The sequence below is a fragment of the Tursiops truncatus genome, chromosome 1 (assembly GCF_011762595.2).
Source record: "Tursiops truncatus isolate mTurTru1 chromosome 1, mTurTru1.mat.Y, whole genome shotgun sequence".
In the NCBI taxonomy this organism is placed as follows: Eukaryota; Metazoa; Chordata; class Mammalia; order Artiodactyla; family Delphinidae; genus Tursiops; species Tursiops truncatus.
The window spans coordinates 162,519,786-162,533,612 of NC_047034.1; the positions used below are offsets into that span (position 1 = coordinate 162,519,786).

The 13,827-nt window shown below is 40.1% G+C and overlaps 1 protein-coding gene across 1 annotated transcript in view; it reads left to right on the plus strand.

Moving 5' to 3' along the window:
- The window catches only part of WASF2 (WASP family member 2), a 71,594-nt gene that overhangs the window by 9,757 nt on the left and 48,010 nt on the right, over positions 1 to 13,827 (plus strand). Inside the window, 1 exon segment of the mRNA XM_073793524.1 lies at positions 7,506 to 7,604. The gene's annotated coding sequence lies outside the window, so the exon portion shown is untranslated.

Genomic DNA, 13,827 nt, shown 5'->3' on the forward strand with positions numbered 1-13,827 from the left:
TCTGGAGTTCTTTCCAACAAACTACAACTGCTCATTTGCTAATTCTTACATCACATCCTTTTTTTTTTTTTTTTGCTTTGGTATTTGCATGTAATTTACTTCCTTTTTCTAATATACTAGATGTATTTATTTTTAAAATCGCTTTGAAATTACAAAAGTAATACATGATCATTGCAACAAATTACACAATTAGAAGTGAATAAAGCGTGAAAGTTTCCTCAGATTTATTTTTATTTCTGCCTTTTTCCAATTATGAAAATGAGTGCTCTTTGTTTAAAAAAAAAGCCAAATTCAAAAAATATGAAGCAGAGAATAAGAATCGCTCATAATCCCACTAGTTAGCATTTTGATATCTTTTCCTCTTTCTCTGCACTTTGTTTACCATGGCTGAGACCACAGTTTAGGGATTTTTAGGCTTCCCTACTTTTTTTTTTTTTTTTAAATTAATTTATTTTGGCTGTGTTGGGTCTTTGTTGCTGTGTGCAGGTTTTCTCTAGTTGCAGCAAGCGGGAGCTACTCTTTGTTGCGGTGCAGTGCACGGGCTTCTCATTGCGGTGGTTTCTCTTGTTGCAGAGCACGGGCTCTAGGCACACAGGCTTCAGTAGTTGTGGCATGCGGGCTCAGTAGTTGTGGCTCGCAGGCTCTAGAGTGCAGGCTCAGTAGTTGTGGCGCACAAGATTAGTTGCTCCGTGGCATGTGGGATCTTCCCGGACCAGTGCTCGAACCCATGTCCCCTGCATTGGCAGGTGGATTCTTAACCACTGCGCCACCAGGGAAGTCCGAGGCTTCCCTTCTTGTATTAGGTTTCTCACATCCTCATTAATCAGGTCTTATTATTTCAGTGTTCATGCTTGTTGGCCACCCTAAATCTGAGTATGTATCTGGCAGTGTGACCTTGGCTGGGCTGGGCTCATCAAGCAAACTGTACACTCCTTCATCACTCACCTCATTCTTGCATACCCAACACCCAACGTTTCTTGCAAAGTAGGAGGCAGTTAGTTCTGTGGTTATGAGTATAGATTCTGGAGGCAGTCCATCTGTTTTCAAATGTAGGCTCTGCCACTTACTAGCTCTGTATGTACCCTTAGGCAATGAATCTCTTAGCTTCAGTTTTCTCATCTGTAAAGATGGGGACCTGGCTAATTTTACTGTAAAATATGGAGCATATCTCAAAGGATTTTAGAAGGATTAAATGACATCATTACTTAGTCCATTGCTCAAATAATGTTAACAGTTGTTATAAATTAAGACAATCAATGGCATGTTTGGTTGGATGTGTCATCTATCTAGCCCAGAATTCTGCTGCTTGTGGGAAAGGGATGAAAATGTCAACTTCAAAATTTAGGGCTATGTTGCCCAAAGTTTATAATTTCTCTTAGGAAGGAGGTTCTTATGGAAATGTTGCCTATGAATTTATCTAGACTATCTAGACTATCTTTGAATTATTTTTTCTTACGTTCTGTACTCCCCATCTGAGTAATGAGTTTTATTACTTTATACACTGGATTGGGCAGTAAACTATTACTTTTTATTAGTCCTAATAAAAGTAGTAAGTGTATACTATGTGTCAGGCATTGTGCCTATTTCTATCCTCATAGCAGTCCTTCAAATTAGTTATTTACAGATGAGAAAAGCGAGGCTCAAAGAAATTAAGCAACATGCGCACTGTCACACAGCTAAACCTACTGGAATTAGAACTCAATTCTTTCCTCCCTCCACTTTCTTTCCCTTCCTCTTACCCCTTCCCTTCCCTTTTTCTACATAAAACTTCTGTCTTTGTGATTCTAAAACCTGGGTTTAAAATTTTTTTAAAAATATACTTTATTGTTTCTTTAGACTTCTAACTACATTGTAACTTCTAAGATTTGATGCAGTCTCTACCATTTCACACCCTTTTTGTTTCATACTAATATGTCCTTTATATATCTATATCTATATTAAAAAATATGTATGCATACATAAGCTCCTCTGTCCTTTGGTCTTTTGGGATACCTTTCTGGGCCTTGTGTATCTATTTTACCTTTTTTGTGCTATGATGGCCACAACTGCACATTCTATTCTAGGTACAGATACGCTTTGGTTTGTACAAGGGCAGGATAATGTGTTCTGTGTTTTCAAAGCCTTCGTAATAACAGCCAGCATTTTGTTGCCTTTTTGTAGCTGTATTCAGCATAAGTCCAGGGACTCTGAAACCCTTTTCTTGTATTGTAACAGGTAGCTTTAGAGCTCATCATCTGATAATTACAATTTGGACTATTTTTCCATTACTGCATTACCTTATTTTTGTCTACATAGAAGCTATTTTCCACATTTCTCAACACACAACTTTGTACCATCATATTTCTAGCTACTGTTTTAGAGTCATCTGCAAACTGGGAAGATGTCACTAGACAGTTTTTTCTAGATAATTTCTAAAAATGTTACTTGTGATAGGTTTCAGCATTAATCCTTGGGGGACCCCTTTGTTTATACATCTTTATCTAGAGAAGGTACTATATCAGAACACTCTTATTTCTGTTTCTAAATGAAGTCTCTGGGGAAAAAAATTAGTCTTCTTAAATAATATTTATTTACTGTTTTCAGTAGCCTTTGGAAGAGTTTTTTTTTAATTTTAATTCTGTTTAATTTACATTATATCACATATCCTTTCACTTCAGATATGCATATGCTTTACCTGAAACCTTGCAAACAGTAGGTTCTCTGTAAGGCTTTGATATATTAAATGTTCAACAATAAGATAATGCCCAGTATTGGTTTATTAGTTTAACATTCAACAAATAATTATTGAGTATATGTTATGTGCCAAGTATGAAGAATACAACTCAGTGACTATGAGAGGTAAGGTCCCCAGTTTAAGAAGCCTTGGGTAGACAATAAACAAACACATAAATAAAATATTGAAAGATTGTGATATGTTAGGAAGAGAATAAAATAGGGTGCTGTAATAGAGATAATAGAGGAACTTAGAGATGGTCAGGAAAGGCTTCTCTGAGGAGGTGACAAACCAAAACTGAAGAATGAAAATGAATGAGCCAAATGAAGAGGTGAGGAAAGAGTTCCAAGATAGAAGGAACTAAGAGCAAAGGTATTTCAAAGCTTTGTAGGACTGATAAAGGAGTTTTATTTTTAAGTAAAATGGGAAGTCTTGGTGAGTTTTTTTTTTTTTAATTGAGGTACTTGAAAAGTTTTTTTTTTTTTTTTTTTTTTTATTTTTTATTTTATTTTTTTTTTTTGCTGTACGTGGGCCTCTCACTGTTGTGGCCTCTCCTGTTTCGGAGCACAGGCTCCGGACGTGCAGGCTCAGCGGCCATGGCTCACGGGCCCAGCCGCTCCGCGGCATGCGGGATCCTCCGGGACCGGGGCACGAACCCACGTCCCCTGCATCGGCAGGCGGACTCCCAACCACTGCGCCACCAGGGAAGCCCGAAAAGTTTTTTTTTTAACTTTTTTTTTTTTTTTTTTTTTGGTGGCCGCACTGCAAGACTTGTGGGATCTTAGTTCCCTGACCAGGGATTGAACCCAGGCCTCGGCAGTGAAAGCATGGAGTCCTAACCACTGGACTGCCAGGGAATTCCCTAAAAAAACTTTTTAATGCAAAATTTCAAGCATATATAAAAGTAAATGGTATAATGAACCCCTGTGTATCTGTTTCCTAACTTCAACAATTATTAATGCATGACTAATCTTTTTTCTAATATCCTATCTCCTCCCCTAATATTTTTTTCAACAGTTAATGTAGCTTTTATTTATTTTTATTTTTTAAGCTTTGAGATATAATTGACAAACAAAAATCTTATATATTAAGGTATACAACATGATAGTTCGATACATGTATACATTGTGAAATGATTAACCACAATCAAGCCAATTAACACATATTGATACATCACCTCATGTAGTAACCATATTGATGCATCACCTCACGTAGTAACCATTAATAATGTAACTTTTATTTAAAATTACTATCTAGCCTGTAGACTGCAGCAGTTTAAATACTTGAATTAACAGTGCTTTTGTTTCATTTTTACAACAGTTTTATTGAGATATTATTGGCATACAATAAACCCCATACATTTAAAATATAAAATTTGATAAGTTTTGACATATGTATATACCATTAAAGCCACCACCATAATCAAGGTAATGAACATATTCATCATCCCTAAATCTTTCCTCCTTTGTAATCACTCCCTCCTGCTCCGATGCCTCCCCCCACACCCCCAGGCCATAGGCAACCACTGACCTGCTGTCTGTCACTATAAATTATTTTGAATCTTCTAGAATTTTATATAATCATACAGTATGTGCTCATTGACAGGGGACGGAGATCTGGTGTCTTTCATTTGGGATAATTATTTTGAGATTCATCCATGTTGTTGCAAGTTTCACTAGTTGCCGAGTAATAATGCATTACATGAATATAGTAATTTGTTCATCCATTCACCTGTTGCTGGACATTTGGGTGGTTTCCAGTTTGGGGCTGTTACAAATTAAGCTGCTGTGAACATTTGTGTACAAGTCTTTTTGTGGACTTTTTTTTTTTAAATTAATTAATTGATTATTTGTTTATTTATTTCTGGCTGTGTTGGGTCTTTGTTGCTGTGCGCAGGCCTTCTCTAGTTGCAGTGAGTGAGGGCTACTCTTCGTTGTGGTGCTCGGGCTTCTCATTGCGGTGGCTTCTCTTGTTGCGGAGCACGGGCTCTAGGCACGCAGGCTTCAGTAGTTGCAGCACGCGGGCTCAGTAGTTGCGGTGCGCAGGACCTAGAGTGCGCAGGCTTCAGTAGTTGCGGTGTGCAGGCTCAGTAGTTGTGGCGCACGGGCTTAGTTGCTCCACGGCATGTGGGACCTTCCCGGACCAGGGATCGAACCCGAGACATTTCTTTTTAATTTTTAAAACTGAAATACAATTTACATGCCAAACAATTTAGCCATTTAAAGTGTGGCATTCAGTGTTTTTTAGTATATTCACAAGGTTATGCTGTCATCACCACTGTTTCATTCCGGAACATTTTTATAACCCCAGAAAAAAACCGCATACCTATTAGCAGTCACTCCTCATTCCCCCCTCCCCATGCCCTACACAACCATTAATCTACTTCCTATGTCTGTGGATTTGCCCATTCTGGACATTTCATATAAATTCAGTCATACAATATGTGGTCTCTTGTAATTGCCTTCTCTCACTTAGCATAATGTTTTCAAGTGTTCATCATGTTGTAGGCTTGTATCAGTACTCCACTGTATGTATGTAACACTTTTATTTATCTATTCGTCAGTTGATGGACATTTCAGTTGTTACTACTTTTTTTTTTTTTTGCGGTACATGGGCCTCTCACTGTTGTGGCCTCTCCTGCTGCGGAGCACAGGCTCCGGACGCGCAGGCTCAGCGGCCATGGCTCACGGGCCTAGCCGCTCCGCGGCATGTGGGAACTTCCTGGACCGGGGCACGAACCCGTGGCCCCTGCATCGGCAGGCAGACTCTCATCCACTGCGCCACCAGGGAAGCCCTGTTACTACTTTTTGGCTGTTATGAATAACGGTGCTGTAGCATTCTTGTACAGATTTTTTGTGTGGACATATGTTTTCATTTCTCTTGAGTATGTACCTGTGAGTGGATTTGCTGGGTCATATGATAACTCTTTTTGAGGAACTGCCAGACTGTTTTCCAGTGTAGCTGCACTATTTTACATTTCCACCAGCAGTGTATGAATCCAGTTTTTCCACATCCTCACCAGTATTTCTTACCTGTTTTTTTGATGATAGACATCCTAGTGGGTGTGAAATGATATCTCGTGGGGGTTTTTTTTTGGTTATTATTATTTTTTTGAAGTATAGCTGATTTAACAATGTTGTATTAGTTTCTGGTGTACAGCAAAGTGAATCAGTTATACATACATATATATGTATATTCATTTTCCGATTCTTTTCCATTATAGTTTATTACAGGATATTGAATATAGTTCCCTGTGCTATACAGTAGGATCTCATTGTTTATCTATTTTATTTTAATATTCACTTATTTTATTTATTTACTTATTTTTTGGCTCCGTCGGGTCCTAGTTGTGGCATGCGGGATCTTCGTTAAGGCATGCGGGATCTTTTGTTGTGGCATGCAGGCTTCTCTCTAGTTGTAGAGTGCGGGTTTTCTCTTCTGTAGTGTGGCACGCAGGCTTTCTCTTCTGTAGTTGTGGCACGCAGGCTCCAGGGTGCGTGGGCTCTGTAGTTGCGGTGCGCAGGTTCCAGAGCTCCTGGGCTCTGTAGTTTGCAGCACGTGGGCTCTCTAGTTGAGGTGTGCAACCTCAGTAGTTGTGGCACACTGGCTTAGCTGCCCCGTGGCACGTGGGAACCTAGTTCCCCGATCAGGGATCGAACCCACGTCCCCTGCATTGGAAGGTGGATTCTTTACCACTGGACCACCAGGGAAGTCCCTGTTCATCTATTTTATATATAGTAGTTTGTATCTGCTAATCCCAAACTTCTAGTTTATCCTCCCCTCAGTATCTCATGTTTTGATTTCCATTTCCCTAATGACTAGTGATGTTGAGCACTTTTCATGTGTTTGTTGGCTATTTGTGTATCTTCTTTGGAGAATGTCTATTTAAATGTTTTACCCATTCATAAGTTGGTTCATTCATCCTTTTATTATTGAATTGTAATAGTTTTATATATATTCTGGATACAAGTCCCTTATCAGATATGATATGTAAATATTTTCTTTTCATTTCTGTGGGTTGTCTTTTTACTTTCTTGACCGTGACCTTTAAAACACAGAAGTTGGGCTTCCCTGGTGGAGCAGTGGTTGAGAGTCTGCCTGCCGATGTAGGGGACACGGGTTCGTGCCTTGGCCCGGGAAGATCCCATATGCTGCGGAGCGGCTGGGCTCGTGAGCCATGGCCACTGAGCCTGCGCGTCCGGAGGCTGTGCTCCGCAGCGGGAGAGGCCACAACAGTGAGAGGCCTGCGTAACGTAAAAAAAAAAAAAAAAAAAAAACAGAAGTTTTTCAGTTTTGATGAAGTACAGTTTATCTATTTTTTCTTTGGTTGTTTGTGCTTTTAGGTGTCGTATCTAAGAAACTATTGCCTAATCCAGGATTGTGAAGATTTACACCTGTGTTTTCTTCTAAGAGTTTTATACTTTTAGATCTTATATTTAAGCCTTTGATCCATGTTGAGTTAATTTTTAGTATGGTGTTAGGTAGGGGCTCAACTTTATTATTATTTTTAAAGAATTTTTAAAAATTATTTATTTTTAATTTTGGCTGTGTTGGGTCTTCGTTGCTGCGCGCGGGCTTTCTCTAGTTGTGGCGAGTGGGGGCTACTCTTCGTGTGGTGCGCAGGGTTCTCACTGCGGTGGCTTCTCTTGTTTTGGAGCACGGGCTCTAGGCGCACAGGCTTCAGTAGTTGTGGCATGCAGGCTCAGTAGTTGTGGCACACGGGCTTAGTTGCTCCACAGCATGTAGGATCTTCCCGGACCAGGGATCGAACTCATGTCCTCTGCATTGGCAGGTGGATTCTTAACCACTGCACCACCAGGGAAGTCCCGGGGTTCAACTTTATTCTTTTGCATATGAATATCCAGTTGTCCCAGCACCATTTATTGGAAAGGTAAGTTGTTCCCCATTGAATTTTCTTGCATCCTTTCCAAAGATAAATTGACAATAAATGTATGGGTTTATTTTGGGGTTCTCAGTTCTATTCCACTGATCTGGATGTCTGTTCTTAATGCCAGAATCACACAGTCTTGATTACTGCAGCTCTTTTGTAAGTTTTGAAATAAAAACAGTGTGAGTCCTTCAATTTTGTTCCTTTTTCAATATTGTTTTGACTTAGCTGAGTTCCTTGCACTTCCATATGAATTTAGGCTCAACTTGTCAATTTCAGCCAAAAAAACCCAGCTGGGATTTTGATAGGGATTTTATTGAATCTGTAGATTAATTTAGGGAGTATTGCCATCTGAACAATATTAAGTCTTTCAGTCCATTAATATGGGATGTCTTTTCATTTATTTAGGTCTTTAAATTTTTTCTAGGTTTTGAAGTCTTAATATACAAGTCTTACACTTCTTTTATTAAATTTATTTCTAAATCTTCCTAAACTTATTTATTTTGATGCATTTGTAAGTGAAATTATTTCCTTAATTTCATTTTTGGATTGTTTATTGCTAGTGTGTAGAAATAAAATTGAATTTTGTATATTGATCTTGTATACTGCTACCTTACTTCTAACAGTTTTTTGGTGGATTCCTTAGCATTTTCTATTGATATAAGATCATGTCATCTGCAAATAGAGTTTTACTTCTTCATTTCCAATCTCATGCCTTTTATTTCTTTTTCTTACCTGATTGCCCTGGCTGGAACCTCCACTACAATACTGTACAGAAGTGATAAGAATGGATATTGTAGTCTTGTTCCTGACCTTAGGGGGAAGTCTTTGTCTCATTTTGATAGTACAGTAATACTGGTCTCATAGAATAAGTTCAGACTTGTTTGCCCTTATTTTTGAAGCAGATCTCAGACTTCATTTTATTTGTAAATATTTCAGCATACATCTCTAAAATACAAGTATTTCCCCTATTGAAACATGGTTATATTAACATTGTCACACCGCAGTATCTTTAAATATCCAGTCAGTTAAAACGTTTTAAGCAGGGGGTGGGTATGTGATATGATTTACATTTTTAAAAGATTAATCCAATTGCTGCAAAGAAAATGGATTATTTGGGGGCAGGAATTGACTAAGGTGAATAACAGAAGTCCAGGTAATGATGGAGACTTCAACTAGGTTGGTAGAAAAAGAAATGAAAAGAAGTAGATGTATTTAGTATGTATTTTGGAGGTAGAGCTGATAGGCTTGATGATGAATTGGATGTGTGGGTCAAGGAAGAAAACAAGGATTGAGCATGCCTTCCTTCTGGAAACTCTTCTCTTAGCTTTTATGACAAGGCATTGTTCTGATTCTCCTACATTTCTTGATGCTTCTTTCTTTGTCAGTCTCCAAGTTGTCCTCTGTCCTTGCCTCTCTGTTTATGCTTTTGTGTTAGGAGGTCATCTCCTCTCTCATGTCTCTGACTACAGCCTTCATGTATCAATAGTAACTCCCAAATCTGTATTTCTACCTCTGAACCTCAGTCCTAGAGGTCCTATCGAATCCCTCCACTTGGGTATCCCTTCTGCACCTTCAGCTTTTCATGGATTGTTTGCTTTTGGGAACCAGTGGTCAGATTGGTGCAGCTTGTTTCCTTCTTGCTTGGGAGACATGTTTATAGGTTTTAAGGATGGATTTTATACAGATTTTAACGATGGAACCTTTGCTTTTCTGAGAAAGATGCTTAGCACACCTGGACAGCATTTTCCTTCAGCACCTTGACCTCCTCATAAGTTAAAACGGGAAGGCTGAGCTTTTCTTCTGCCTGTCCACCCCCCGCTGCACCCAGTCCCCTGACTTGCTGCCTTTTATCCTGACTCACATATTTCTATTTACTTATTCACTCAGTCATTTATTCAGCACATTTCAGGGCTAGTATAGGTCTGCCAACATACCAAACATTGGCTCTGCTGTTTTCCCACTTCATTCAGATGTAAGTCCTTAGTTGCTGTTGACTTCCCTGAACTCCCGATCTCTTTTCATGCCAACACACTCTCAGGTCCCTCCCTGTCTTTTTCTCCCACTAGGTCAGTTTTGGTCCTTTGTTACCAGTTGCCTTGACTGCTGCTTCTTATTCCAGTCTCCCCCCACCCAGCTCCATTCTTTTCTCTGCTTAAGTGAGATGTATAGCATCTTCCTAAATATTCTGTAATCTATAACTCCACTTGTGTGACTCCTAGCACTTACCGACTGAAGTACAAACTCAACCTGATATTTAATATTCTGTGATCTGGCCCTACTTGTCTTTCCAGCCTTGCTTCCTACTACTTTTGCAATAACGTACTCATCTTCATTCCCCAGAAATGCCTCATTATTTTCTGCTTACGTACCTCTGCTCACACTGTCCACCTTAGACATAATACTCCTTGTCTTTACATGTCCAAATCCTGCCTATATTTATTTTATTTATTTATTTATTTATTGTCTGCACTGGGTCTTTGTTACTGTACGCAGGCTTTCTCTGTAGTTGCGGTGAGCAGGGGCTACTCTTCACTGTGGTGCACGGGCTTCTCATTGTGGTGGCTTCTCTTGTTGTGGAGCATGGGCTCCAGGCGCGCGGGCTTCAGTAGCTGTGGCTCGCAGGCTCTAGGGTGCAGACTCAGTAGCTGTGGCGCACGGGCTTAGTTGCTCTGTGGCATGTGAGATCTTCCAGGACCAGGGATCGAACCCGTGTCCCTTGCATTGGCAGGTGGATTCTTAACCACTGCGCTACCAGGGAGGTCCCTCCTGCCTTTTTTTTTTTTTTTTTTTTTTTTGCGGTATGCAGGCCTCTCACTGTTGTGGCCTCTCCTGTTGCGGAGCATAGGCTCCAGACGCGCAGGCTCAGCGGTCATGGCTCACAGGCCCAGCCGCTCCACGGCATGTGGGATCTTCCCGGACTGGGGCACGAACCCATGTCCCCTGCATCGGCAGGCGGACTCTCAACCACTGTGCCACCAGGGAAGCCCTCTCCTGCCTATTTTTAACATCCAGTTATATGACACTCCTCTACGATGCCTTTCATGATTTACTTAACCAGGAGTAAACCATAACTTCATCACTTTTACTTTGTTTTATATTTATGTTCTTTTCTTGTCTCTCCTGTATTAGGAAACTCTTTAAACAGAAACTGTTTCTTGTATCTGTATACATCTTCTACAATGCTATGGCCTTTGCACTTGGTGGTTACTCAATAAATGTTTGCTGAGTGAGGTAATATTGCAAGTAATGTTCCTGGAGGCAGAAAACTAGATTGAATGACTTCTTGAGGTACTTGCCAACCCCATCATTTATTTTCATAGAATTTTGTAGATTCGAGAGCAAGAAGTGTCCTTATAGGTAAAATTTTCTCTCATTAAAAAAAAGTATGGGGGGGCTTCCCTGGTGGCGCAGTGGTTGAGAGTCCGCCTGCCGATGCAGGGGACATGGGTTCGTGCCCCGGTCCAGGAAGATCCCACATGCCGCGGAGCGGCTGGGCCCGTGAGCCATGGCCGCTGAGCCTGCGCGTCCAGAGCCTGTGCTCTGCAATGGGAGAGGCCACAACAGTGAGAGGCCTGTGTACTGCAAAAAAAAAAAAAAAAAAAAGTATGGGGGCTTCCCTGGTGGCGCAGTGGTTAAGGATCTGCCTGCCAATGCAGGGAACACGGGTTTGAGCCCTGGCCCAGGAAGATCCCACATGCTGTGGAGCAGCTAAGCCTGTGAGCCACAACTACTGAGCCCACGTGCCACAACTATTGAAGCCTGCATGCCTAGAGCCCGTGCTCCGCAACAAGAGAAGCCACTGCAATGAGAAGCCCGTGCACCACAACGAAGAGTAGCCCCCGCTTGCCGCAACTAGAGAAAGCCCGTGCACAGCAACGAAGACCCAACGCAGCCAAAAATAAATAAATAATTTTTTTTAAAGTATGTATAGAAAATTTCAAACATATACAGATGTAGAGAAGATGATATAATGAACCGCTACATGCCCATCACTCAACTTCAACAGTTATCACCTCATGGTCAATTTTGTTCATCTGTACTATTACCTACTGTCTCATCCTCACAAGATTCTTTTGAAAGAAATCCCAGACACCATGTTATTTAAATTGTAAATAATTTCACTATGTAGCTATAAAAGATACTCTTTAAAAAAGAAAAATAACACAGTACACAGTAACATCATTGGATAGCCAGTTAATGTTCGTATTTCCAGTTGCTTTCTCTTTTCCCTCTTCCCTTCATCTGTGCCTTCCTTTCTCTCTAAACATTTGCTTTATTCGAATCAGGTTCCAAAAACTATCCATACATTGATTTGATTTATATGGCTCTTAAATCTCTTTTAATTTTTGCGTTCTGCGGCTCTTAAGTTTCTTTTAATCTTTCGGTTCTCTTGCCTTTTTTCCATTATATTTTTGTTGTTGTTGAAGAAAGCAAGTTTTCCCATTCTAGATTTTGCTAATTGAATTTCTATGATTTATTTGTTTCTCTGTCCCTTGCATTCCCTGTAAACTGGTTGTTAGATCTAGAGCAGCATTGTCTAACAGAAATATTCAAGCCTCAAATGAAATTTAAATTTTCTTGTAGGCACATTAAAAAGGTAAGAAGAAACAGGTGAAATTTGTTTTAATAATATTTAAAATTAACCTGATAGTTGCAAGTTACTATCATTTCACCACGTAATGAATATAAAAAATATTGAGATGTTTTACATACTAAATCTTTGTGATTCAGTGTGTTTTACACTTAAAGCACATATCAATTCATATGAGCCAGACACATTTCTAAGTGCTTGATAGCTGCATGTGTGTAGTGGCCGCCTGTTGGTCAGCACAACTCTAGAGGCTTGACCTAAATCAGGTTCCTGCTTTGGCAATATAATGCTTCTTAAGTGTTGTTGTATTCTATCAGGAGGCCTATAATGTCCAGATGTCTCTTTTTGTGTTGTAAGTGGTCATGGATAATGATTACCTAGCTGTTTGCAAAATGGTGATATTCTAGTGCTATCATTCTTTCTTCATTTATGAGCTGGAATACTTCAAAAAAGAAAAACTTTCCCTAATCAACTATTTGGTTACTCTGAAGTTTTTGATTTGTACAGGAAAGGCAGGATAAATACTTGATTCTTTATCTTTAGTCCTTTACTTGCAAGTTTTCAAAGTGGTAAGTTGATTCCCTGATATGCTCCAAAGGGAATCAGTGAGTTGTTAGGTTTTTTTAAAAGTATCATTATGAATTTATGGGTATTAACATATTTAACATGTTTTAATCTATTGTAGTTATTCTTTTTTTTAAAAATAGATTTATTTATTTTGTTTATTTATTTTTGGCTGTGTTGGGTCTTCGTTGCTGCGCACAGGCTTTCTCTAGTTGCAGCGAGTGGGGGCTATTCTTTGTTGCAGTGCGCGGGCTTCTCATTGCGGTGGCTTCTCTTTTTGCCGTGCGCGGGCTCTAGGTGCATGGGCTTCAGTAGTTGCAGTGTGCAGTCTCAGTAGTTGTGGCACACGGGCCCTAGAGCACACGGGCTTCAGTAGTTGTGGCACATGGGCTCAGTAGTTGTGGCACACGGGCTTAGTAGTTGTGGCGCACAGGCTTAGTTCCTCCGTGGCATGTGGGATCTTCCCAGACCAGGTCTCGAACCCGTGTCCCCTGCATTGGCAGGCGGATTCTTAATCACTGTGCCACCAGGGAAGCCCTATTGTAGTTATTCTTACTGATGTTCAATTTGTTCCATCTTGGACCAATGGGAGCCTCTTCAAGTTGGCTCCTGATTTCTTTTGACAACTGCAGTAGTCTTTGATAGTGTTCCTTGGTTTCTAGTTATGATAAGATGTTCCAGACTCATCTTGTACATTTCCTGCCCTTTAGTCAAGGAGCTCTGGATGCTTTTAGTGAGATATGGTATTTAAAGACCACATTTATCGCCTAGGAAACTGAAGGCTGGAGAAGTAGAGCGATTTAACCAAGGTCACACAGATTTAGCAGCATCATCTGACCTAGAACCTGAGGCTTGTGGCTCTTAACTCTATGCCATTGCCATTTTGTCTTGCTTCCTCTACCTAATTTCTGTGACAGGAGTTTTAACTGCATTTGAGCTTCTACTCTAGGCCATCAGGGGAAGATAGGTTTTGTGGGTCATCATCGGAGGTACAATCAGACCTCATTAATTTGGGCTAATTGAGGTAAATCCTAGTGAGAGTGTTGTGTTTTGTTTTTCTCTAGGTGC